The sequence below is a fragment of the Scyliorhinus canicula genome, chromosome 8 (assembly GCF_902713615.1).
Source record: "Scyliorhinus canicula chromosome 8, sScyCan1.1, whole genome shotgun sequence".
In the NCBI taxonomy this organism is placed as follows: Eukaryota; Metazoa; Chordata; class Chondrichthyes; order Carcharhiniformes; family Scyliorhinidae; genus Scyliorhinus; species Scyliorhinus canicula.
In genome coordinates, this window is record NC_052153.1 from 65,815,578 (window position 1) to 65,842,870 (window position 27,293).

A 27,293-nucleotide genomic window follows, 5' to 3' on the forward strand; every position below is an offset into this window, starting at 1 on the left:
ATGCTACCGTGCTGCCCCAATTGAATAAGATTAACTACAAAGACATGACGGAGGAGTTGGCCAGGGTTGATTGGAAAAAAGTGCCTAGCAGGGAAGACAGTGGAACAGCAATAGCAGGAGTTTTTGGGGGGTTATTCGGGAGTCACAACAGAAATTCATCCCAAGAAGGAGGAAACATGCTAAGGAGAGGACAAGGCATCCATGGCTGATGAGGGAAGTCAAGGATAGCATAAAAGCTAAAGTGGCGAGTATTAGTGGGAAGGCAGAGGATTGGGAAACTTTTAAAAGCAAGCAGAGGACAGCTAAAAAATCAATAAGGGGGGGGGGGGGGGGGGAGAAGATGAAATATGAGTGCAAGCTAGCTACTAATATAAAGGAAGATAGGAAGAGTTTTTTTCAATATATAAAAAAAGGTAAGAGGGGCAAAAATAGGCATTGGACCACTGGAAAATGTGGCTGGAGAAGTAATAATAGGAAACAAAGAAATAGCAGATGAACTGAATAGTTACTTTGCATCAATCTTCACGGTAGAAGACACCAGTGGAATGCCATAGCTCCAGGAGAACCAGGGGCAGAGGTGAGTGAAGTGACCATTACTAAGGAGAAGGTTTTTGGGAGAGTGAAAAGTCTGAAGTTGGATAAATCACCTGAACATGATGGACTACACCACAGGGTTATAAAAAAAAAAGAGATAGCTCAGGAGATTGTGGGGGCATTGGTGATGATCTTTCAGGAATCACTGGAGGCAGGAAGGGTCCCAGAGGACTGGAAGGTAGCTAATGTGACTTTGGTCATTGGTAAGATTTTAGACATTTTAAAGATGAGATCGCGGAGTACTTGGAAGTGCATGACAAAATAGGACCGAGTCAGCACAGCTTCGTCAAGGGAAGGTCATGTCTGACAAATCTATTAGAGTTCTTTGAGGAAGTAACAAGGATGTTAGACAAAAGAGAACCAGTGGACGTGATTTATTTAGATTTCCAGAAGGCCTTTGACAAGGTGCCGCATAGGAGACTGTTAAATAAGTTAAGAGCTCATGGTGAAGGGTAAGATCCGGGATAGCTAGAGGATTGGCTGACTGGCAGAAGGCAGAGAGTGGGAATAAAGGGGTCTTTTTCAGGATGGCAGTCGGTGACTAGCGGTGTACCTCAGGAGTCAATGCTGGGACCACAACTTTTCACAATATACATTAATGATCTGGAGGAAGGAAGTGAAGGCACTGTTGCTAGGTTTTCAGATGATACAAAGATTTGTAGAGGGGCAGGTAATATTGAGGAAGCAGGGGGGCTGCAGAAGGACTTGGACAAGCTAGGAGAGTGGGCAAAGAAGTGGCAAATGGAATACAATGTGGAAAACTATGAGATTATGCACTTTGGAAGGAGGAATGGAGGCATAGACTGTTTTCTAAATGGGAAGATGCTCATGAAATCAGAAGCAAAATGGGACTTGGGAGTCCTTGTTCACTATTCTCTGAAGGTTAACGTGCAGGTTCAGTCGGCAGTTAGGGAGGCAAAAGAAACAGCATTCATGTCAAGCGGGTGAGAATACAAGACCACGCATGTACTTCTCAGGCTGTATAAGGCTCCGGTCAGACCCCATTTGGAGTATATGAGCAGTTGTGGGCCCCGTATTTAAGGAAGGATGTGCTGACCTTGGAAAGGGTCCAGAGGAGGTTCACAAGAACGATCCCTGGAATGAAGAGCTTGTCGTATGAGGAACAGAGGACTCTGGGTCTGTACTCATTGGAGTTTAGAAGGATATGGGGGGGGGGGGGGGGGGGGGGAACCTCGTTGAAACTTTCAGGATACGGCGTGGCCTAGATAGAGTGGACGTAGAGAGGATGTTTCCACTTGTAGGAACAACTAGAAGCAGAGGACACAATCTCAGGCTACAGAGACGATCCTTTAAAACAGAGATGAGGAGGAATTTCTTCAGCCAGAGGGTGGTGCATCTGTGGAACTCTTTGCCACAGAAGGCTGTGGAGGCCAAATCCCTGAGTGTCTTTAAGACAGAGATAGATAGGTTTTTGATCAATAAGGGGATCAGGGTTTCTGAGGAGATGGCAAGAGAATGGGATGAGAAAAATATCAGCCATGATTGAATAGCGGAGCAGACCCAATCGGCCGAGTGGCCTAATTCTGCTCCTATGTCTTATGGTTTCATGACTTCCAAGTTAATGTCTAAAACACCTTTTCCCACCAGAGTTTCAAACTTCAGCTCATCCAAAACAGCTGCACTCACATCCTGACACCTGCGCACATCGACCTCGAATGGTCTACAGATTTGCAAATGCACCAACTTCATAATCCTTATCTAAAGAATTAGTCTTCAGTCTAACAATCTTAAGCATTCTCAGCCCTTGTGGAATTATTAGGTAGAGAAAAGCTAGTCCGTGACTGAAATAAATAGTGTTCGAATTGGTCCGAACATGTGGATGGGCAGTACTTAACATCTTCTGGCTCTAATGTTGCCTTCAATGATCGTGCACCTGAAGTGCTCCAACTCTGGACTTTTAGCATCATTTGATGTCAAACCTTTGGTCTTCACCTGACTGACCGTCTTCCTAAACTTTTTTGCCCTACCACTTCACTCACTTTTTTGATAGTGACGTCAACCAAATCTCCAAAATTCTCTATTGCTCAGCCTGCCTCTTATGTGCAATTAAAGTTCAAATCCAAGTTGCTACAGAAAACTATTTTCATAATCCTACACCATACGTGTTGAAATAATGAATAGAACAAGTGGAAAAGTAATTCTCTACTAAATACTCCAAATGAAATATATCGTTCAATAACTAATGGCAATCAAGAAAATCATGCCCGTCACTAGAATGCACTAGTTGCACGATCATTAAAGGCAACATTAGAGCCAGAGGATGTTAAGTACTGCCCATCCACATGCTCGGACCAATTCGAACACTATTTATTTCAGTCACGGACTAGCTTTTCTCTACCTAATAATTCCACAAGTATAATATGCACCAACATTTCCAAAACTGCCTCTTTGTAACCATAATTTGCAGTTTAGTGTAACTGAACAGGCAGAGTTTAATGAGCTTGTATCAATTATTATCTACCAGCTGGGCCAGAAAGCAAGTTTTCAATTTTTCACCACCACAATGGAGTTAAGACATTGAACATATTGTCTGGTCAACAATTTATAACTTGCCAAAAAGTGCTCAAAACAAAAAGCAGCACTTTATGGTTCTTAATTTCTACCGCATGAAAATCAGCATCTGGGAGGAAAGGTCAAGGTTTGAAAGTCCTCTACTCCTGCACAAAATCATCTGACTTATTGTACAGGTACAAACAAAATTAACCAATTTGAGAAACATCTGTGAATTACGTTCTTACAGATTTGGAAAGCCCACAGCATGTAGTTGACTATTAATTGCCCCCTCAAGAGCAATTAGGGATGGACAAATGCTGGCACAGCCTGCAACACCCACATCCCATGAACAAATTTAAAAAGTCAGGTGGATTGGCCATGATATATTGCCCATTAATAGCCAACAGTTGGGTGGGGTTACAGGGGTACTGTGCAGACCCAATGGGCTGAATGGTCTCCTTCTGCACTGAAGGGATTGTGTACAAACATTGAACAGAAAGTTAGCTTTATTTTGGTTCAGTTTACCGGCTCAAGTACCTTAACCCAGTGATAGGCAACCTAGGCTAGTGAATGGGCCGCATGAGTGGCCCTCTTTCATTTCAGTGGGCTGCAAGACTGAAATCAGACTATCTGATGAACCATGACCCAATGAATAAAATTCAATGCACGCTGACTATTTCATAGTGAGCAATTTTTAAAAAATGCTCTTTCGTATATTAATAGCACTGTCTTTCATAATGGTAAAAATACTCAAGCATTGGAACCAGAATGAGTGCACAACACTCAGTCACCGCTGTGTGTAATTAGCATATACATCACTTGTCCTTAATTTATGGGTTTATCACTCAGTCATGCCAGTGGGAAAAATCTGCACAGAAGAAAATCAGCTGAATGTGGCAATGCTGCAGGTGGGCAGCGGTGAACAAAGAGTCATGGGCCACATGTGGGCCACCACAGCCCGAACCACAGTTCCACCCATCTCTCAGGTGTCAAAAACATGGAAAATACGAGCAGGAAGGAGCCATTCGGCCTCCAAGTCTGAATGTTGCTCTCCAAGGTCAGCACCATGTACAATATTGTAACAAATTCATAATTCTCTCTGCTGCTCGACTTAAAGGTGGATCTCCATTAAGCATCCATGGATCAAAATGATAATGGGGAAAAAAATAAAGGAATCATCGGGAACGGCCCTTGCATTGCATATAGACGAGCAGAGCATTTGTTGCATCCCTCACCAAGCCACTGTTGGTGATCCTGTCAGATTGGCAATATGGTGTTGGAGGGGATATCAAACAGCTAAAATTTATTTAAGGGCCCCAGTCTAGGGCTCCTTTGAGACCAAACAGATGTAAAAATAAACCATCGAGTGCAGAATAGTTTGAACTGCTTTTATTTTCCCCATTTGAAAAATCGGGAAGGAACAGGCATGAGGGCCGTCCCCATTTTCAATTCCACTCACTCAGTTCAAGAAACCGACAAGCAGCATTTCAAATTCAGCCTCTTGTCAATTGTGGAAACAAAACTCACCCAGATGCAAACTCTCAGTAATGTGGTAAATTAACGAGATTAACAGTGAATCGGAGATGAAAATAAAAACAAAGTTAGCAGGACTCTATTGTGGTAACTATTAGCTGGATTTGACCTTTTATAGAGTCACTAAATTGGATGCTGCTTGGGGAAAGGAGTTCAGGAAAAGTGGGTATATTTTGGGAACAGAGGTATCAGATAAAATGATGTTTAGTTATTCATATATGCAAGTGCAACAGTGTATATTAGGCTTCTGCTGTGTTTTTTCTTTCATTCAAATAAGTATTCATTTTTAATTGTTTACACAATTAGAAGATGCACTGCTAAGAACCAGTGTTAAATTATCCTTTGGGGTAGACACTCGCGCAGTTAACATTGGAGGGATTCTTAACAAGCCTCACCATAATATCTGCTCTTCCAGTTCTTAAGACAGGACCATAGGTCACAAAATGCAAAGTGGGAATCAAAGCCAATTCCCTCCACTCAGGTGAGAATACAGAGGGCAATATGTGCACTTTCACAACTGACTTGGGTGAAAATAAACCATCGAGTGCAGAATAGTTTGAACTGCTTTTATTTATAAAAAGAAAGGGAAAGCTTTAGTGTGGTTTAAACCTTCCTTTTCAAAATCCAACTTTTCACTTTCTGCAAACCACTCATTACAAAACAATTAGTTTTGCTGAAGGCATTTCTGTTCAAAATAACACTTGGGTCACTTGATGATTAGTTGCACAAGCACCTGTTCCGCACAATGTTGAATCATTATTTTAGCACAGGGATTAAAATCAGTAGAGCTTGATGACGGTAGAGTTAAACAAAAAGAATCCTAAATGCAGCAAACAAAGTAATTTTACCTCAACAAGCACAAATTTTCAGCCAGATTTTTTTTAAAAGGTGCTTTTTAGTAGAAGTCAAAATTTAATGTTTGTTTTGGACAACATCTGGCACTGTACACAGAAGTCAATACGAAGTTGTATAAAATGAAGTGAGAATTCATACCAGATGTACAAACTATTAGTGAATGCCTTGGGTTCACAAGCTATTGAAATGCAATTGCAAAATTTTAACAAATTAATACACCGGTCAGGAAAATTGAATTCTCGGTGCTACTTTAAAAAAGGAAATATGAACTCGAGTTAACTAAAATAATTCACATGATGGATTATGCATTCAGTCACTAATTATTGTACCATTTCAATCAGCATGATTCATATTCTTCCTTTTCAAATGGACAGCTGGTTAAACATATTCTCTGCAGTTAGAAAGGATCAGGGATGAAAGCTTTGCAGCTCCACAAGGGGAATCATTTGCAAGTCCCAGTAAAACCATTCTAGTCACAGAAAACACATTTTGAACACAAGGCTAAAACGCAATAAAGAGATGAAAGGAGCGTTCATATTCCAGCTATTCATTTACTGCAATGCATTACATGCAGATGTACAATTCACATGGTAAATGGATTTCTCCCCCCAAGCTTATATTTGCACTGAGAAACAAATTATTGCATTTAATCACCAAGTAGTGTCTGCATCAAACACTCGTCATCCATCAATAGCATAACTGTTATGTTTTTACTTTTATATAGTCCAGTAGCTGTAGTAGGTTCGGTGTTTTAACAAATGCACGTCATCGTCGGAAATGGCATCATAGGTAGCTAGCACAGGAAACTGCCAATGCAGAAGCAGCCTGTATTAAACAAATTTCCGTTTTTGACCCTCCGTGCTTCCTAGCATCAGTTCTCCACAAAACGTGACAAAATCTGGCGATGAGGACTACGAATGGCGCAATATAACAGGCGAGGTTGGCACGAGTTGTGATTCTCTGCAGAGCAATTATAGAGCTGGGGCATTTTAAAAAGTGGCTGACTTGGATTGTTGCCTTGTTTAAAATGGGAAATAGGTAGCTGCTGGAAGGAAACATGTTGCATAAAAGTGAACATCATGGGGAAACTCCATTGGGAACGAAATGGCGGTGAAAATGTGGAACAATGGAGCTCCTATACTCTTGTCCATGTTGCACTGGCAAACAAAATAGAACTAGGGCTCCCACATTCTCGTGTGATTGTGGGGGGTGGGTGGGGGAAGAGAATGTTCAATTTCCTCAGAACCTTAGTGCCAGGTACTGAAATATATGAACTAATTGTACAGATCCTGCCAGCACACTATTTGCCAAATCTCTGGTGATTGCAGAACGCTTCAGGTTCCACATCAAGAGGGGAAATCAATTGAACAATTTGTGGCAATATTAAAAAAACTTTCAGAGCACAGAGTTTGGCGATGTGCTGAATGATATAATTTGGGACAAATTGGTCTGAGTCTGCTAAATGAGGCAGTATAGAAACGGTTGCTAACAGAAGAAACCTTACTCTGAAAAAGGCCATGGAAATTGCAGTTTTGCTGGAGCTGGCTGTGAACAAGTTCAGCAAAGTCCAAATGCTCAGATACATAAAATGTAATTTCGGCTGACAATCGACACCCAAGAGTTTCAAAACTCGTACATGTCACCGATATGCAAAGCCAGGACATTCAGCTGCAGAATGAGTGCATATGCAGAAGCAGTTGAAAAAAAGGCCACCTAGAGCGAGGCTGCTGGAAGAAAAAGCAAGCTGCGAGCAAACCAAAGCATCATGTAGACAGAACAAAAGAAAAAGTGCTCATGCTATGCAAAAGGGTCAAGAGGTAAAAGAAAAAAAAAAGAGGCGATTCGCAGTGGGAATGGTCACTGAGAATATGCTAGCCATTGCTGATGCTACAAATAGATACGACATGGAGATGCCGGTGTTGGACTGGGGTGAGCACAGTAAGAAGTCTTACAACATCAGGTTAAAGTCCAACAGGTTTGTTTCAAACACGAGCTTTCGGAGCACTGCTCCTTCCTCAGGTGAATGGAGAGGTATGTTCCAGAAACATTTATATAGACAAAGTCAGAGATGCTGGACAATGCTTGGAATGCGAGCATTTGCAGGTAATCAAATCATTACAGATCCAGGGAGAGGGATAATCACAGGTTAAAGAGGTGTGAATTGTCTCAAGCCAGAACAGTTTGTAGGATTTTGCAAGTCCAGGCCAGATGGTGGGGGGTGGATGTAATGCGACATGAATCCAAGATCCCGGTTGAGGCTGCACTCATGCGTGCGGAACTTAGCTATAAGTTTTTGCTCGGCAATTCTGCGTTGTTGCGTGTCCTGAAGACCGCCTTGGAGAACGCTTACCCGGAGATCAGAGGCTGAATGCCCTTGACTGCTGAAGTGTTCCCCGACTGGAAGGGAACATTCCTGCCTGGTGATTGTTGCACGATGCCCGTTCATTCGTTGTCGCAGTGTCTGCATGGTCTCGCCAATGTACCACGCTTCGGGACATCCTTTCCTGCAGCGTAAGAGGTAGACTACATTGGTCGAGTCGCACGAGTATGTGCCGCGTACCTGGTGGGTGGTGTAATGGTGGTATCCAAGTCGATGATCTGGCATGTCTTGCAGAGATTGCCCTGGCAGGGTTGTGTGGTGTCGTGGTCACTGTTCTGAAGGCTGGGTAATTTGCTGCAAACAATGGTTTGTTTGAGGTTGTGCGGTTGTTTGAAGGCCAGTAGTGGGGGTGTGGAGATGACCTTGGCAAGATGTTCATCTTCATTGATGATGTGTTGAAGGCTGCGAAGAAGATGTCGTAGTTTCTCTGCCCCAGGAAAGTACTGGACGACGAAGGGTACTCTGTCAGTGGTGTCCCGTGTTTGTCTTCTGAGAAGGTCAGTGCGGTTTTTTGCTGTAGCGCGTTGGAACTGTCGATTGATGAGTCGAGCGCCATATCCCGTTCGTACGAGAGCATCTTTCAGCATCTGTAGGTGTCTGTTACGCTCCTCCTCGTCTGAGCTAATCCTGTGTATACTGAGGGCTTGTCCATAGGGGGTGGCTTATTTAATGTGTTTCGGGTGAAAGCTAGAGAAGTGGAGCATCGTGTGATTGTCTGTGGGCTTGCGGTAAAGCGAAGTGCTAAGGTGACCGTCCTTGATGGAGACGAGTGTGTCCAAGAATGTAACAGAATTTGGAGAATAGTCCATGGCGAGTCTGATGGTGGGGTGGAATTTATTGATCTCATCGTGTAGTCGTTTCAGTGATTCTTCGCTGTGGGTCCAAAGGAAAAAAATGTCATCGATTTATCGATGTATAACGTCGGTTGCAGGTCCTGTGTGGTGAGGAAGTCTTGTTCAAACTTGTGCATGAAGATGTTGGCATATTGGAGGTGCAAATTTGGTCCCCATGGCTGTTCCTTGCATCTGGATGAAGAATTTGCTGTCGAAGGTGAAGACGTTGCGATCTAGAATGAAGCGGATGAGTTGCAGAATTGCGTCTGGAGATTGGCAGTTGTCGGTGTTGAGGACTGAGGCTGTTGCAGCAATGCCGTCGTCATGGGGGATGCTGGTGTAGAGTGCCGAGACATGCATTGTGACGAGGAATGTTCCTGGTTCAACTGGTCCATGGGTGCTGAGTTTCTGTAGAAACTCACAAAACTACAAATAGATACGGCATCACTCCAATGCTGGATGGACAGCCAGAAAGAATGACGTAGACATTGGGTACTAGCCTTGTTGGTGCCGGGGATTGCCTGGAAAATCTCAGGTGTATTCCAAAGAATAGCATTGAAGACATGTGAAGGTGAAGTAGTTCCACTGATGCAACTGTGCAACTAACAGACAAGCAGCAGATTTGCCTTCACATGTAGTAAAGGGCAATTATCCAACATTGATAGGTCAAAAATGGTTAGAAAAGATTTGGCCTGAACTGGGCTGAAATCAATCTGATGACTAAAGAATTAGGCCTTACAAGAAGTACACTGTCATTGTTTGAAGGAGAACTGAGGACTCTGAAAGGCATCACTGTTTAATTGACAGTTAAAAGGAGGAAGCCAAGTAAAATGCTTGAAGGCAAGGTCGGTACCCTATGCTAACAAGCCAAAGTCGGGATTCATTTGGAACAACTGAAGAAGATGGGAGTCTTGGAACCAGTTAGTAAATGAATGGGCTGCACCAATAATCAAGAAGGATGGATCGTATGGATTTACAGAGACTTTAAGGTCACCTTTAACCCAGGTGTATTGTCCAAAACAATACCCACTACCTCACATTAAATGACCTTTTTGCAGGATTTTCAGGAAGCCAACATTTTAACAAAAATCGACCTGAGCTGGGGAGAGGTTCTGTGGAGAGTGAGCGCATTCGCTTCGTGCACTAAGCTTTGCCTTGTTCTATTTAAAGTTGTAGTCCAAGATCCACATGTTCTGGGCTTGTCTGAAACTGTTGGGATTCTGGTGGGGGTTCACTGACATCATGTCTGAGTTATTGAGGGTGAAGGTTATCCCGAGTCCAGAAGTGGCGATTTTCGGAGTGTCGGAAGACCCTGCCGAGTCCAGGGGGTGAGAGGGGCCAACGTTTTGGCCTTTGCCTCCCTGGTAGCCCGGAGACGGATCTTGTTGTAATGGAGGGACTCCATGCAGATCAACTAAGGTAGAGAAGCGTTTAAGGTTTAGTTTTAGCTGAATTTGTGAGCAGTTGGAAATAGTTCTCAGGGAGTGAACAGCTCTCAACTGTGCCAGAAGACAGGCTGCACCAGGACGTGCAAATAGGCAGGCTCAACAGTCCAGATACCAGGGAACTGGGACAGAAAAAAAAAAGAGTGTCTCAAGGTGACTGGAGTTAAGTGAACAGAGACCAAGGTATTGTTCAGGAGAAGAATAAACAAAGTGCTCTGAGTTAAAGAGACAGATGCAGGAACCAGGTTTAAAGTGGGACAACAACCTTCAGAAAGGTAAAACAAACATCTGATGCCAATTTAGTAAAGTCCAAGAATTGAGATTTAAAGTAATTTCATGTCAACGCAAATAAATCTTAAAAGATTCTTCTTCGGGGCAGAATGGTGGCGCAGTGGTTAGCATTGTTGCCTCACGCGCCGAGGACCCAGGTTCGATCCCGGCTCTGGGTCACTGACTTGTGGAGTTGGAAATATTCTCTCAGCGTTTGCGTGGGTTTCGCCCCACAACCCAAAGATGTGCAGGGTAGGTGGATTGGCCACGCTAAATTGCCCCCTCAATTGGAAAAAATGAATTGGGTACTCTAAATTTATTTTTAAAAAAGACTCTTCTTCGTGGGCAACACAGTAGCATAGTAGTTAGCACAATTGCAGGATCACAGATTCGATTCCCGACTTGGGTCATTGTCTGTGTGGAGTTTGCACGTTCTCCCCGTGTCTGCGTGGGTTTCCTCCAGGTGCTCCGGTTTCCTCCCATAGTCCAAAGATGTGCAGGTTAGGTGGACTTGCCATGCTAAATTGCCCTTAAGGTGTCCAAAATTGCCCTTAGTTTTGGGTGGGGCTACTGGGTTATGGGGATAGGGTGGAGGGTGGGCTTGGGTAGGGTGCTCTTTCCAAGAGCCAGTGCAGACTCAATGGGCTGAATGGCCTCCTTCTGCACTGTAATTTCTATAATAAATTCTAAATTCTATGAAGAATGGTTAAAATCCTGGACTGGATTCACTGTTAAGTGGAGCGGGGTTTTGTTTAAAAATGTAATTTAGAAAACCTGATCTGGAATATAAACTGCCAGGGAAATCTCACTTGACAACCATCTGTGGGATTCTGAGCTGGCAACCAAAAGCATTCACTTGGGGTTCAGAGTGGAGTGTATTTGACCAGTCATCTTGTGCGATTAAAAGTGACTGTGTAAATGAGACCATTGTAACTTGCGATGTACTTTGTAATGTTAATCTCAGAACCTGTGCGAAATTGAGGAGGGTGAGAGAAGAGAGAAGAGAAGGAATATGCTATTAGAATCAATTTTTATTTAATAAACTGGTCCTGTGAATCCGTCCACCCACCTTTTATTTTATTTTTAAATGTACGGTCTTTTGAGCCAGGGTTCCATTCATGAATCTTCCCGTCCAGTTCATATCAAGTGGGATCTTTAATAACTGTGTGATACAAGTGTTAAGTGAAATTTAAAATAAATTAGTTGCATTCGTCAATGGGCAGCTGTCAATTACAACATTTCTGAGACTTACTAGCGGTCAATGGAGTCATGGTGGTGCCATTCTTGAAGGATCAGACAGAAAGCTGAGGAATGCTTCACAAATTTGGAAAAAAAAAAAGCACATGTAAGATCCTTCAATGAAAATGTTTGGGGGCTGCTCTAGTTGCAATAGGGGAAATAAAATATATTTTGCCACAAAAGTTTTATAGATAAATGCATTGTGATACATTTGGGCAGAGTCAACTCAAGTATATGCACACATGCAGGGCAGTTAGGGCTGCCAAGCAGGGGGCTCAGGGCTCAATAGGTCCGTGACCAATGTCATTAGAAAGAATAAGATGTCAACATGCGCAGCTTAGCACAATTAAACTTAATTGTACACGACCTATTCAACTAAGACGCTAATTTCCAATGCCATATTTTCATAATCAAAGATGGCCAAATTCCACTCCATAAGTTTGCACATCTCCAACCTACCTCAGCTCATCTTCTATTGAAATACTACAGGATTTTAAGTCAAGTCTGCTCTCCTGCATAACCTTCCATCCATCAATCTTCAAAACAAACTCAAAACTTACTGCCCATCAAGTCGTACTTGCCTATAACCCCTGCCCTTGGGGACCCGCATCAGTTCCTGGTAACTTCACCAGGTAACTTTCCCATCTTTTGTATTTAAATCCCGAGATCTTTCCTCTATTCATTTCTGTAGCCTTCTCGAATCCCATAAATCTTTGTTCCTGATCCTGACTTTCTAAATAGGATTGCACACATCTCATAAGACACACGCTCTTTAATTCCTTCTCATAACATCTCCTGCTTTTTGCTTCCTTTTAGGCTCAACTTAAAACCCACTTCTTTCAGCAGAGTAACTGAAACTCTTGGTAAGATATCCGCTTTTGCTGATGTGTCCGGTTTTGAGATAGCACTCAAAAGCATTTTTGGACCTTCACCACCATCAGACCCCTGTACAAAGTGGTACTATAGTGTATAAATTAAAACAATAGTGATTCCAAGTTTTATCATGTCCGTGGTTTTATAATCCGTGTTTTGGACCTTCGACTCAATCACGAAGCTCATGCTGAGAGAACAAGACCACTCCTGCTCCCAGAGGCAAATACCCGACCCCAAAATTGAAGTTTTACATCATTCGCAGATTGGATAGGCCACAATCCCTCCTCCACTCTTCCAACGTTCAGAAAATAGTACAGCAAACTATCAAACCGTGGCTGAGGCTATAAACTCGTGCGTTTATGTACGTGGGTCAACTAATTTAATCAGTAACTTCCAAGATTAATCTTTTGCAAAAACAACTGTTGCTAATTTGGATTTGTTGTAGCTACCTTCTCCAGCTCAAGTGACATTGGATGTTTCCATGGTGGTCCAAATGCCTTTTGAACAAACGGAACGATAATTAATGCAACCCAAAAGCTATAATAGCAGCCCAGTGGTGGCCTGGGCTAGATATTTAAGCTATTTACAAAATAAAACTTCCTAAAATGTCCCTGAAAGCGGTGCAAATAACACATTTACTGAGACAGGACCCAATATGAAACAATAAGCGACTTTATTTCACAGAAAAGGTTAACATACAAGAGGTAGGGGAGAGTTCTCATTTCCGAAGCAAAATGCGATCAAACTTTTCTTCAATAACTACTTGCCTCCGACCCTCCTAGCTCCCAGTTTTAAGAAACCTGACTGCCCTCAACATCTTGCTGTTTCCTGACCAAGGGCAGGGCTAAGATATCCACCCTGTTGCTCCAATTTCTTTCAGTAAGCAGTACAACCACTGGAGAAGCATAGGGCAAGGTGGGAACTCTACACAAGATTGGGTCCTGCGCAGTTTTTAAAAACCATTTCTCCAGACGGTCCCACCCAAACCAAAGGTTCCAGGCATACACATCATCCTTATGCATTCCTCTAATGTAAATAATCTTTATTGTCACAAGTAGGCTTACATTAACACTGCAATGAGATTACTATGAAAAGCCCCGAGTCCCCACATTCCATCGCCTGTTCGGGTATGCAAATTTTCAACCGGTTTGGGAATTGAACCCACGCTGCTGGCCTTGCTCTGCATCACAAACCAGCTGATTAGCCCACTGAGCTAAACCAGCTATTGGTCACTAAACCAGCTATTGTATCCAGATTGCATATCATACTCAAAATAGTGCTCTAGCCAACATCGACAAATTGAACACTTGTTTGCTCCACTGCATAAAACTAACCATTCCATTGGTATTTTTCTTTTTTTTTTAAATATTTAAAAGAAGTGCAGGTGCAACTCATCATTATTTCCTTCACTCAAGTGCACAAAGTCTGTCAGCATTTTTTTCCCTTTAAAATGTAGCAATTTTTCCCTTTACGTCTAACTTGCTTTTCTGTCTTCAACCTTTATTACACTATACCCAGGGCTTTCATTTCTGTTGCAGTCTCTAGAGGAACAAAGAGACTCCTTTAAGCTTCTCTGCAATCAAATTTATTTTTTTTTAAGCAAACTATTTCAACACAGAAATAAACCTGTAGATGCTGTAAAATTTATTTTCAAAAGTGCACATTGGGGAAGTGGAGGGAAAAGGAGAAAATTTAATTTGCAGCATTATATAACTGTACATCCTTAGCATTATAGAACTCTTACATCCTTATCAAAGGAGCGGAATTCTGTTTCTCCCCTCCTCCTCTCTCTCTGCTGCCTCACACCCCCCCCCCCCCCCTCCCCCCCCGGAAAAACATTTGTCCTCCACCCAGGCCTTGAAGCACGATGGTAGCCATTCAGTACTTTACTGAAGTAGCCATTCGTCACACAAAAGCATTTGGGAATTTGACTATTTGGGTAAAATATTATTATTATTATTGTTATTTTTATAGCTTTTGTCACGAGTAGGCTTCAATGAAGTTACTGTGAAAAGCCCCTTGCCGCCACATTCCGGCACCTGTTCAGGGAGGCTGGTACAGAAATTGAACCTGCGCTGCTGGCATTGTTCTGCATTACACGCCAGCTGTTTAGCCCACTGTGCTAAACAATCATACGCACATGTACGTGAACATGCAAGTCCAGGTTGTTAAGTGTCCTAGTAACGGACCAAACATACCATTGGAAAAGGTCTTAAAGCTAGCCAGTTACAAATCTGTACAGTCACATGCTTCATGGCGTCCCTTGGCTTACTGACATGCTAGGAGCCACATGCCTATACAAATAAAAACAAACAAACACAACATTATATTTTAAATCTGAAGGGAAGTCCCATTTCAAAAAAGGAAAATGTGAAAATTAACAAATTTTGTCAGTTAAGATTCTTTCAACCTAATGCAAGTTCATTATACTGCTAACTTGCTCCTAGGTATCCATCATTTGTGAAATCAAAGTTGACCGCCTGAGAACACAGTGGGCTTAAACCACCTAACAAACATGTCTAAATATTAAAGGCTGGAAGAGTGGAATGTGGTAGGTTCACAGTAGGGGAAAACCAAAAGAAAAATCAATGATTGCAATAAAAAATGAAACAGATGCAATCGACTGTCTCCCCAGAGATAGAAGATGGATGCAATTATTCTGAGTGCGAGAGTGTGGGGGTGGGTGGCAGAAGTTCATGGGGCACTGACTGAGGGAGTCACTGGACAGTGGACTTGTACTGGCAGAGGGAAAACAGACTGAAATGAGGCCAGATTCTTAAAATGGGCAACACAACTGCAACATTAGTCTTATAACCATTACATAAAATAATAATTATAAAACTTTACTACAGATAACATTCCATCATTTCCGCTGATGATTTACACAATTACTTGGATTCAGAAAATCAATGCAAAGCAGACAAATTAGTATCAAACTTGGAGAACTAAAAAGAAGGCAAGGCAACAGAGCAAAGAGCTGGACATAACAAAATACAAGCTGACATATATGTACTCCCATGAATGGTGTTGAAACAGAATGTGAAGCCAAGTGATGATATGTCATGACTAAAATTCGTTTACACTCAGTCCATACAGAATCTGGAGTGGAGCGATCAGCCCTGGTTACCATTCAAACACTGGACACGGTGGAAAGTCGTCCGGTCTCTCGTAGCAAGGGTCTGATTAATGAAAAGAATGGGACAAACCTAGGTTTTAAAAAAGACTAGGTAGGAGCTTTGGAGTTGGTTTAAAATGTACTTAAGAATGGCACAAGTAAACCCAGAATCTAGGTAGTTCAAATGCAAACAGGATGTTAGGAAATATTTCCTCGCATAAAAAAGGCAGGATTTTCCATTCCATGGACCAAGTGTGGTGGCTGGTAGGAAAAGCAATGGTTTTCCTATTGGCCCAACTGTACGCTTCTCACTTCATTAAATAATTAACAGGAAACTTGTATTGCAGATGGGCAGCCGATGATTCGTCAACCTTTCCATGACCCAAGCAGGTCAGAGAGAGCCCCATATTGGGGATGGGGATGAGAAAATATCAGCCATGATTGAATGGCGGAGCAGACTCGATGGGCCAAGTGGCCTAATTCTGCTCCTACGTCTTACGATCTTGTATTAATCTGCAGCCTTCTCAATGTCTGCTGCCCAGGCCGGCTACAGAGAAATGTACACCAAAAGGGAGACTACAGCCAAGTTTAGCGATGTTTCGCTGGCCAATCTGGTTGCTGCCGTCATCAAGGATCGCTGGCAGGCACTCAACCGACATGATGGCAGAAGGTCCAACAAAATAAAACCTGAACTGCAGCTTGGGAGGTGGCAGCCAGTGCCAACTCCACCCACTCAAAAAAATCCAGTGCAGGAAGAGGATGAATGATCTCATCCATTCGTACATCTCATCAATCAACTCACATTTACACAAGCCCATCAAATATTGGCAGGACGAGTCTCCACAGGGATTTCACACACTGCCAGCTCAAGGCACATCAGTATCACACACGGACATCTCCATTGGTGCTCACATCCTGCGCAGCTCATGTACTCACCCAATGTACAGCTACACTCAGCATCTACACAAGCCAAACATCATCATCTATCTTGACATGTGTCCTGATCACATTCATGCCAATTGTCTTTATACAGGACAAGCTTACCCGTAAAAGGGAGAGTTCCCAGACTGCTCTTTGGATGCCTGAGCTCAAGGCCCTCACTCCCTAAAAAAGAAAAGTGTGCTGGAAAGGACCAGGACCATGTTCATCATGGCAAGGTCAGCAGTACAGACATATCTAGATCTAGAGCAGGCATGGTGACAATCCGGTGAACGCAGAGCTGATTCTGCTCCACCCGAGGCAGAGCCAGGACAATCCAAGGTCATCAACACTTGGGAGGTGAAGATTGCTGGAGGCAACGATTCTGCTTAGTCCCAACTTGGAGCTGCAGCGACAGTCACAGGAACATCAGGCAGAGCTGTCAGATGCAGTCCGCAGATGGCAACGTACAATGGGAGAGTCCAAGGTCAGTGAGTAAGCAAGCCAGAGCAGAGGTCAACATAGGTAGGTTGGCAGCTGCCAGGGTATCCTGCCCAGGACACAGCACCTACTGCAGGAGTTCTATTCCATAGCTATAGGCATTGATGGCATCCAGCAGTGGCTATGCTGGGCCAGGGCACTTCGTTCTCACTCCAGATGCCCCTTCTCCTTCAGTCAGCCAGGGGTCCTCGGGCACGCAGAACAGTCGGATCCCCCGGGGCCATTACCCAGGTGTCTACAGCCAGATCCCCTCTTCCTGTGACCCCCATCAGTTTCAGATCCACATACAGAGGGTGTACCTGCCCTACAGCTGGACACCCAAAGCAGGCCGGAGTCTTCCAGCTCGCAGCCTTCCAGGAAGACATCCAAAGTCAAACAATAGGGTGCAGCAGTCAGCAGGCGTCCTCCACCTCCACTGTGGATGTTGGGGATGCACCATGACGCAGCAGTAAAGTTAGAAAGATGAAAAAATACTAGCACAACAGTTATCATAGAATCTACAATGCAGGAGGACATTCGGCCCATCAGGTCTGCACCAGCCCTTGGAAAGAGCACCCCACACCTCCACCCTATCCCCGTAACCCCACCTAACCTGTTTGGATACTAAGGGCAATTTAGCATGGCCAATCCACTTAATCTGCACATCTTTGGACTGCGGGAAGAAACCGGAGCACCCGGAGGAAGCCCACGCACACACGGGGTGAATGTCAGACTCCGCACATAGTGACCCAAGCCGGGAATCGAACCAGGGAAGCTGGAGTGGTGAAGCAACTGTGCTAACCACTGTGCTACCGTGCTCTCACCAGATGTACATAATTTCCAACAACAAACAGAATTGCAGTCATTCTACATCTCTCATGTATGCCTCTTCTGTAAACCGAGCAGTGGTCAATTATGTCTCACACCATGTTCCCTCCCTCCACACATCATGTGGCTCAGGTCATATTACGTGCTGCCATCTTAGCGAGTGTCAGCTCATTCCTGACATCAGTGAAGTATCGCCTGCAATCTAAAGTCTACTTGTGCAGGACATCTGAAGACATGCTGTGTGGGTTCAAGTGATGTTAATTCCCGACTGTGCAAGATGGAGGCTCATCTGCAATGTGGAAAAGTAAAGGTGCGGTGTCGAAGGAAAAATGCAGATGCACATGGAGACCGGTATTCTTTCCTTGATATTCATGAACTCTCCCAGCTAGGAGGGTGTGCAATCCATTTGCCCATGCCAAGAGGTGTGTTCTCATCTCTGGATTCTTGGTTGCTGACTAGAAAAGTGAAAATCTGCACAGCTCTCCAATATTAGTGTGCACCTTCCCACCTCAATGTTCCCACGCTCCGACCCTTGCTGGCATTTTTGCACTGACACTCATCTACAACATATACCGTTTAGCAACTTTTATTGTCCCCACAAGGCCACTGTGGACATGTAGGGATGCAGTGCTGGGCCACAGTTCTGGAGTGCATTCTTAACCTAAATCCTCAGCAAGCTCTGTGATGCTAATTTCAGATGGTGATGAGTTGGGGTCACTTAACTATTGACCCCGATCTCGACGTGTGTATGTTAGCCAAATGGGATGACAATGCAGAGGATGGAAACGGGATAGGAACAAGGATGGAATGCAGTCGACATGTGCTCTTTATTATCAATGATGTTGAACCTTGAGGACTCAGTGGTCTTCTGCATTTTCAGACTTGCTGGGCCCATGCCTGGCCAGGGGAAAATTGCCAAAGAGGAGCTATGGTCCTTTGTGGGAGGAAGTCTAAAGATGGTGCTCTTGAAGCCCTCCATGTCCAGTGAAAGGTCAGGCTGACTGCAGCCTCAGCCCTGTAACCCTCGCCATAAATTGTGTGTGTCAATGTTGTGAGGATTGAGGGAACACCGACGACTCAGTAACAGGCATGAGCACGGGGGGGGGGGGGGGGGGGGGGGGGGGGGGGGAAGGGTGGTGACCCACAGCTGGAAATCCTCTCCTAGACGCCTCGTCAGACTGAAGGCATACAGCCTCAAGTGCACTAGGATTGCATTGCAGCTCCGGCCTCTTGTCGTATTCTGCTGTAGCAACAGTGATGGTGGTGAGATGCTTGAAGTGGCTGCACCACCCAACATGTGATGCCAGGAGGCCCTCCTGCAGTTAGTACTACATTGAAGCTCAGCAACATGCTCCAGAGTGCTCATCACCCTTCAAAGGATGAGGATATGGTGATCCTAATGTGCATCCAATTGAAGTGGATGGTCAGAAGGATAGCAATGTAGGGGGTAATGTGGGCACAGCATGAAGACCAGTCACCAGAGAGCACAATCACTGCATCTAGTCATCATCCTCCTGGAATCTGGTGGCTAGTCCCACCTCACATGCACACCCGCCTTTATGTTAAATACACCATTCACCCGCTCTGCTGGAACACGGAAGGAAAACCCTAGTGAGCATCAGCCTCGAAAGCCCCTCTTGCTGTCTGCGACTAGTGAGTGACTGATTTCAAGGGGTTAGTAGCAGTTTGAGGCACTTCATTGCAAAAATTCTTTGGCAGCAGAATGACTTTTCAGGAACAAAGTATTGCACCCTCACCCCCTATCCCTATCCTACTCCAAGACCTAATGCAGCATCTTATGGTCGCTTTGGAGAGCTTGATGTGCTGCTTTTATCTCGGCTGCTGGAATCCTCATCCAGTGTACTCTATAACTACATCCTTTGGAATGCACAAACACAAGGGCAAATGTGCAGAGAAGGAATAAGCTTTTAGGTAGGTCTAGGGTTTGCTTATCTCTGTATCTTTAAACCTGGCAGCTACAAGGTTTAGAGATACAGCTTGTCCAGTAGTCCACCAGGTTTTGGATCCGAGACACTGGAGAATTTCTACACTGTAGTGGCAAGAATTGAAATGAATCCAGTTTGAATGAGTTTTACAAATTAAGGCTCTGGAATGTATCTTTTGTTATTAAAATGCTCCTGACACATTGCAGCTGTGCATTCCTCCTCATTTGGGAGCCCCTCAAGTCAGCCCAGTGTTGTGATCACTCCTCTCGGGAGCCCCAAATCTCATCCAACAAGAGTATTTTCATTTTCTACTGCACCATAGCTTTAGATTGCAAGATAGCGGTGCTAAGCTTGTACAACAAGACCAGGTTTGACCCTCCCTGGATGACCCTCCTGAAGGAGCATAATGCACAATTTTCTCCCCCTCCCAATACCTCAAGTCCCTCCACCCATCATTCATACTGCCATAGTCATTATGGTAGTCATCCCCATTCTATCCTTGAATCGTTTGAGGTGACTGTGTCCATACCCCATATGGACTTTGCCGCTGCCCGGCCTATTGCGTGCAGGTGCCTCCCGACTAACTATGCCAACTGCAGCCCAGTATTATGACCGAAACCCCCACTCCCTAGACTGAATGGACTGACCGGATCTCCCCTTCAATTCACTGGGACAAGGACAGTCTTCCCTGACCCAGTTTTGGGCTTTAGCCATTGACTCATCTATCCAATGAGAATCGAACAAATCCTCCTGATGCTCAACAGCACTAGTGAACCACGGTCATCAAGATTCTTGGAAGTTATTTTCAGTTACATTCCTGGTCAAAGAAACACTGTGGCTATTGGACCAGGTCAGACATTAAGGGTTTTGCACAGAGCAACTCAACCCCCGATTCCCCAAAGCCTGTCCACCAGCTACAAAGTAAAGTGTACTGAAATATGATATGCAAGTGCAACTCAAAAAACGACACCATGTAGTTAAACAGCCCACTTGATCGGCATCCCATCCACTACCTCAAATATTGACTCCCTCCACTACGGCAGCATCAGTGTGAAATGAAATGAAAAAAATGAAGAAAAAAGAAAAAAAAACAACAAAAAAAATTTGCTTCTTGTCACAAGTAGGCTTCAAATGAAGTTACTGTGAAAAGCCCCTCGTCGCCACATTCCGGCACCTGTTCGGGGAGGCGGGCAAGGGAATTGAACCGTGCTGTTGGTCTGCCATGGTCTGCTTTCAAAGCCAGCGATTTAGCCCTGTGCTAAACCAACAAGTGTGCAACATCTGCATGATGCACTGCAATAACTCCATACAGCACCTTCCAAACTCAATCTCTACCATCAAGAAAAACAGCAGCATGCACATAGGATCATCACCACTTACTTCAAAGTCAAACACCACCCTAGAATTCAGCTATTATGACTATATCTTCACTGTTGCAGAGTTAAATCGCATCCACTTCCCAGATAGTAGATGTACCTACACCATCACAAAGACAATAGCAGTTGGACCTTTGAAGGCCATTAGCAATGGGCAATATTGATCCTGCCAGTGATGCCCACATCCCATTAATGAAATAAAATTAAATGCACGTTTTCAGAAGGAATGTACATTTCTTCACAAAGAAAATGTGCTTTACTGTGTCCAAGATGATGCACTGGCTACACCCAACCTGTCAAAATCACTCCTTTACTTCCCACCAGGAAAACAAGATGACTCTCAAATTCACCTCTGCTGCCCTCCTTTAACCTCTACCTCCACACAAACTCTGCTACTCATTTATGACCAACCCTTCAGCCTTGCCATGCCTCGTGGCTACGATATTCCCATCCCTCAATCATGCAAACCCTTCTGCTTCCACCCCTTAAAAACTATTCACTTCCCTGCAAGTCACTTAAAAACTCTCAGCCCTCCAGTCGTCACAATACTTGTTTTCTATTAAATAAATCTAAAGTACCAATTTAATTTTTTCCCAAGGGGCAATTTAGCATGCCAATTCAGCTACCCTGCACATCTTGGGGTTGTGGGGGTGAGACCCACGCAGACACAGGGAGAATGTGCAAATGGACAGTGACCCAGAGCTGGGATCGAACCCAGCTCCTCAGCACCGTGAGGCAGCAGTGCTAACCACTGCTCTGCCGTGCTGCCCACAATATTTATGTTTAATGTGAGGATGTGTCACTTAAAATATTAATTTACATTATCAGGTGGACATCACGTATATTTAATGCAAGAATCTTAACTAAAGGCTGGGGAGCTCAGTCCCGTATTTTTCATGACCTGGAGCATGTGGGAATTCCTAGACACATTGGGCAGTCGGGATGTCAACTTTTGCAGGAAGTGCCACCAGTGGACCAGCTTGAGAGCTGGGTTTTGGAGCTTGAGCATCGGCTGGAAGCACAGCAATGCATCCGCAAGGCTGAGGTTCAGGGATAGCTCATTGTTTTGACATGGTCACCCTGCAGCTTAAGGAAGTGCAGTCAGAGAGGGAATAGATGACCACCAGGCAGAAGAAAAGGGTCAGGCAGGTATTTAGGCAAACCCCAGAGTGCACCTCACTCAAGAATTTGGCAGGGGGATGAGTCACAGTGTGGAAGTTCAGTAAGGGGAGGGGGGGGGGGGGGGGGGGGGGGGGGGAATGATACACAGGCAAATATAGAAAAAAAACCAAGTCAGTCTGGAAGGCAGAGCAAAAGATATGTTGAGGCACAAGAGAATATGGCAAAGCTGGCTGGCACTTATTTTAATTCAAGGAGTCTTATGGGTAAGGCCAATGAACTGATTTCCATGTAATTAATACATGGGAGTATGATATTATTGTTATCACGGAGACATGGAGGGATAGGACTGGCGGCAAGTTTGGGTGGGGTGTAAAAGAGGACGTGATGTCGCAATAATACTAATAATCTTTATTAGTGTCACAAGTAGGCTTACATTAACACTGCACCCGATCTCGTAGCCCCACACATTAATTATGGCCAATCCACGTAACCTGCACATCCTTAGACTGTGGGAGGAAACCGGAGCATCTGGAGGAAACTCACGATGAAATGTACAAACTCCATTCGGTCACCCAAGGCTGGAATCGAACCCGCGTCTGGCACTGTGATGCAACAGTGCTAATCACTTTGTTATCAAGGTTCTGAATAGCAAATTTTAAACATTCTGCATCTTCAACAGAGTGATTTTTTGAAGTAATAAAACTAGCCCTTTACATATTAACTTAAGGAACCGGAATGCTTTTATCTCTTGCGCCAAGCTATACATAGTTAAATATATTAACTTGGCACAGTCAACTCTGAACACTACCAAGCTATCCATCACAACCTCAACACCGCCCACTTTGTCCGAACCTTTATTCTTTCCCACCATGGTCATTCCCCTTGTTACCTGGCCCCATCTTCTCCCCTTTATTCATAATATTTATTGTCACAAGTAGGCTTACATTAGCACTGCAGTGAAGTTACTGTGAAAAGCCCCTAGTCACCATATTCCAGCATCTGTTCGGGTACACCAAGGGAGAATTCAGAATGTCCAAATTACCAAACAGCACATATTTTGGGACTTGTGGGAGGAAACCGGAGCATCCGAAGGAAAACCACGCAGACACAGGGAGAACGTTCAGACTCCACACAGACAGTGACCCAAACTGGGAATCAAACCTGGGATCCTGTGAAGCAACAGTGCTGTGGGGAAAAACGGTATCCAGGACTGATTGTTCTATGTCCCTTAATCTAACAAACAACTAAGGCAGGTAATAGAAACAAGAGCAGCATCCTACCCGCATACCACATGATCCCAAACAAAAAACATTACAACCTAATTCATCCGTTTTGGGATGTTGGTCAGAGGAAAATTGGTATTTTAAATTGTGCTATCCATCGCTTTTCTAACAACCTGAACAGATTCCTGGCTTCATGCCCCAAATCGACAAACCAACACCAAACAATGCAATCAAGTGTCACTATGGATGATGCATCAATCCATAGATGGGCTTGAATCAACACTCATCCAACTCAAGAGTCATGTGCGCTACCACTTCAACTAATTGATTCCACCAAGAATCAGGGGAAAATGGACGGGAATCGGGGGAAGGTGGGAGGTGGGGTTACGGGCTCGTTATGGGGGTTTGATGGCAAGCTAAGGCCCAAAACCAAACTATAAATAAATGCCTATAAACATGTGCCTCGGCCATATTGGGGAATGTAAAATATGTATGCTGGCTAAAGGGGGCGGCCACAATTGTTGTTATGAAGATGCTTACCTGTAAATATTCATGTTAAATTTTTGTGTTTTCTTTTTTTCTCTCTAATAATTTGTAATTTGTCATAGATAAAATATGAAAACTCAATAAAAAACATTTATTTAAAAAAACTAATTGATTCCACATTATGTAAACTCGCCACCCGAACTGGAATGAGTGTCTTTGGGCGGGATTTACCAGCTGATCACAGCGGCAGGAAAATCTGGTCCTACACCTGCGCACGCGTTTGCTGGCAACGAGGGCACAGATAGATCCCACTGGCAGGCCACCTCCACTGCCAAAAAACACACAGCAGATTGGTCAGTAAATCCTGCCCAATAACTCATTACGTTTACAGCCAAAATAAATTTCCTTCTTCGTCAGTCGGAGCTGGAAATGAACAGAGGTCAATGAGAAGAAACTTTCCATTGTTCACGACATAAACTAAAATAGACTCCATTTTCACCAGGCATAGAATCTGATACTTACACTAAAGTCACCATAATCCGACATGACCATAGGCTGCTTTCTCTTGCGAAGGGGAGAGCTGACTTGTGGTGATGTAACCAGAGGGTCACCACACCTCAGACGAGGGGCAAGGTTGAGAAGGCAGGGCCTTCATGAATAACCTCAACCGGTACGGGAATTTAACCCGTGCTGCTGGTCTCGCTCTATGTCGCGAACCAGCTGTGAGCTAAACCAGCCCTCACTTACATTAACAAGGCAAGCAAAGGTCACTGGTGACTATTAAGTGTCTTGTCCTTTGGAATTATAGCTGGAAAACACTGGTCAGAAAGGTCGAACAATAGAAAAAAAAACTTAACCCACCATTGTGACTTATGCCTCGTCTATTGTATGTACAAGATCCCCAACAGGTGTAGATTACAAGGCAGCAATCTAATCAAGGAATTCAGACATTGCCAAGTGTAATGTTGTGCAATGTGTTAACCATGTCATCTCAAATGGAGTTACTTATTTCTCCCCCATATTTTGCTTCTCAGATCCTTCACAGCATACAATAACACTTTCAATGGCTGCCTAAAAAGATTCACCACTTCCTCACATGCAAGAAACATTGGGGAATGATGTTTTGCACAGTAATAAGTTACTCATGTTGCAGTCCCCTATCACTTATTTATAGCTTATGCTTTTCACAAGTTGAACGCCCAAACTACCGCCCCTCAACTTGTATCCCATTTGCTGCCCAAATGGTTAGCCTTCACAAAAAAGTTTCCCTTTCATTCTCTTGCAGGTGACTACAATAGCCGTGCCAAACACCTGCAGTGATCACTTCAAAACGTACAGCTGCAGAACCAGTGAACTATCACCACCATAATTTAGCTAAAATTAAAGGGCTTGCAAGTATCGCAACAACAAAAACTCGAGCTGTTGAAAGGATAGAATTTGACAATATCAAATAAAACACAACCCATCATTAACCAGGAAAAGTTAGAAAGTGACCACAGTTAAATTATTTGCCTTTTACTGGAAATGACGCTGTCAATCAAGTCCTAGTGTGGGGGGGGGGGGGGGGGGGGTGCGGACATGTGGGGATACCACAGACATACATCGTAGAACTGCAATCAAAACAAAACGCGCGAGAAGGAAAAAAAGTCTTATATTTCTGCACGGATTTCCTTTTTAAATACTGGTTTAAAAATTTAAAAATGCTTAGATAGGTCGCCAATGCATATCCTGCATTAATTTTTAATTGAATATAACTGGCGATTCCAATCTCGTTACAAAATGAGTCATTAAGAATTATCCTGAGTGTTAAAGTCAATTGGAAAATGAGTTTTAAAATTAAAATAATAAGAGAAACATCCGAACCTACAAGATCAAACTTCAAAAGATAAAGCAATTCCTCGTCTGGCTCCAAGTGGAACGTTTCCCCTGTAACAGGACACCCTTGGAGAGGAGAGGAGGGAAGCATGTTCACAGGTTCACTGCTGTTGCTTTGTCACTGGGACGTGTTCCCGTCCACATCAACTGGCTTCTCCCACTCAGGGCAAACACTTGTTTCCACAACATGAATATTCACGATTCACTGTGGCCCAAACCACCCAGCTCCTGAGGTTCGAACATGAAGGGGAAAACAATGGCCTCATTTGCAAAGTGAAACACATTATATTAAATATATATATATATATATATAACCGTACGCTCCCCTTCAACATTGGACTTTTGAAGACGGGTGCAAATTGTTTCATTTCTGAAAACAGCGTTGCAAAACATACCCAGCGGTAACCAATAAAAATACAAATTGCATTTGAACAAAACTGCATTTCTTCATCCGCCCCCCCCCCCCCCCCCCCCGGCGTTCATGCAAGCTTCAGTTGATAATCCACAGTAACACAGAACACCAAGTGCCGCAACTATTTCCAAACTACAACAAACTTACCAAAACTCCCCGAAACAAACTGTCCTGGCTCGCTGCAAACAGTGAAGTCAGCTTTCTCCAAAAGAGCAGTAACTTTATTCCTTTTCTTCCCCCCTCCAACCCCGCTCACAACAACCTCCCCCTTTTGTAACCGAAGCCAGAGTGAAGATCCCAGTCTCGATGCTTTGTACACACAGGACTCCGGGCTGGCAATGCGCATGAACACTCAACTCCCTTGGGAACTGTGGGAGATGGAGTGCAACAGCACCGAACCTGAGAAAGCCAGATAAACTCAGCACGCAGAGAACTGTGTATACGTTTATTTTAATTTACATTGTTAATAGTAAGAAGGTGCAAATTTGCAAGCAAATTACAGCCAGATGCAATAGCTTCAGAGTAGGCAGAACACTTCAATTATCCCAATATGGACTGCAGTCCAGTGTGAAGAGCAATGAGCAATTCTTTATATGTGCGCAACAGAACTCTCCAGGTCCAGCTCAGTGTATTTCCCAGTCCAATCTGGCATAGGAACAAGTATGGGGCACGTGGAACACTTTTTCACAAGACGAAATTTGGGAACACTGATCATCATAGAATCATAAAATTTACAGTGCAGAAGGAGGCCATTCGGCCCATTGAGTCTGCACCGGCCCTTGGAAAGGGCACTCTGTCCAAGCCCACAGCTCCACCCTATCACTGCAACCCAGTGATGGAACCATCAATTCACCAGACACGTGTTTCCGATATGAATCTAGGCTTTAATCGACTTACTTCAGAGCCAGCCTGTTACCCATTGATGAACTCTTAGTGAACTCAGGCTGACTCTGGACAAGGGTATTTATACACCAGC

At 44.0% G+C, this 27,293-nt stretch overlaps 1 protein-coding gene across 3 annotated transcripts in view; it reads right to left on the minus strand.

The window, feature by feature from the left end:
• The window catches only part of kank1a (KN motif and ankyrin repeat domains 1a), a 430,902-nt gene extending 404,305 nt beyond the window's left edge, over positions 1-26,597 (minus strand). For all 3 annotated transcript variants that reach the window (XM_038804689.1, XM_038804690.1, XM_038804682.1), the window contains exon 1: positions 26,465-26,597. The gene's annotated coding sequence lies outside the window, so the exon portion shown is untranslated. The remainder of the gene's footprint in view (positions 1-26,464) is intronic.
• Positions 26,598-27,293: the final 696 nt, after the last annotated feature.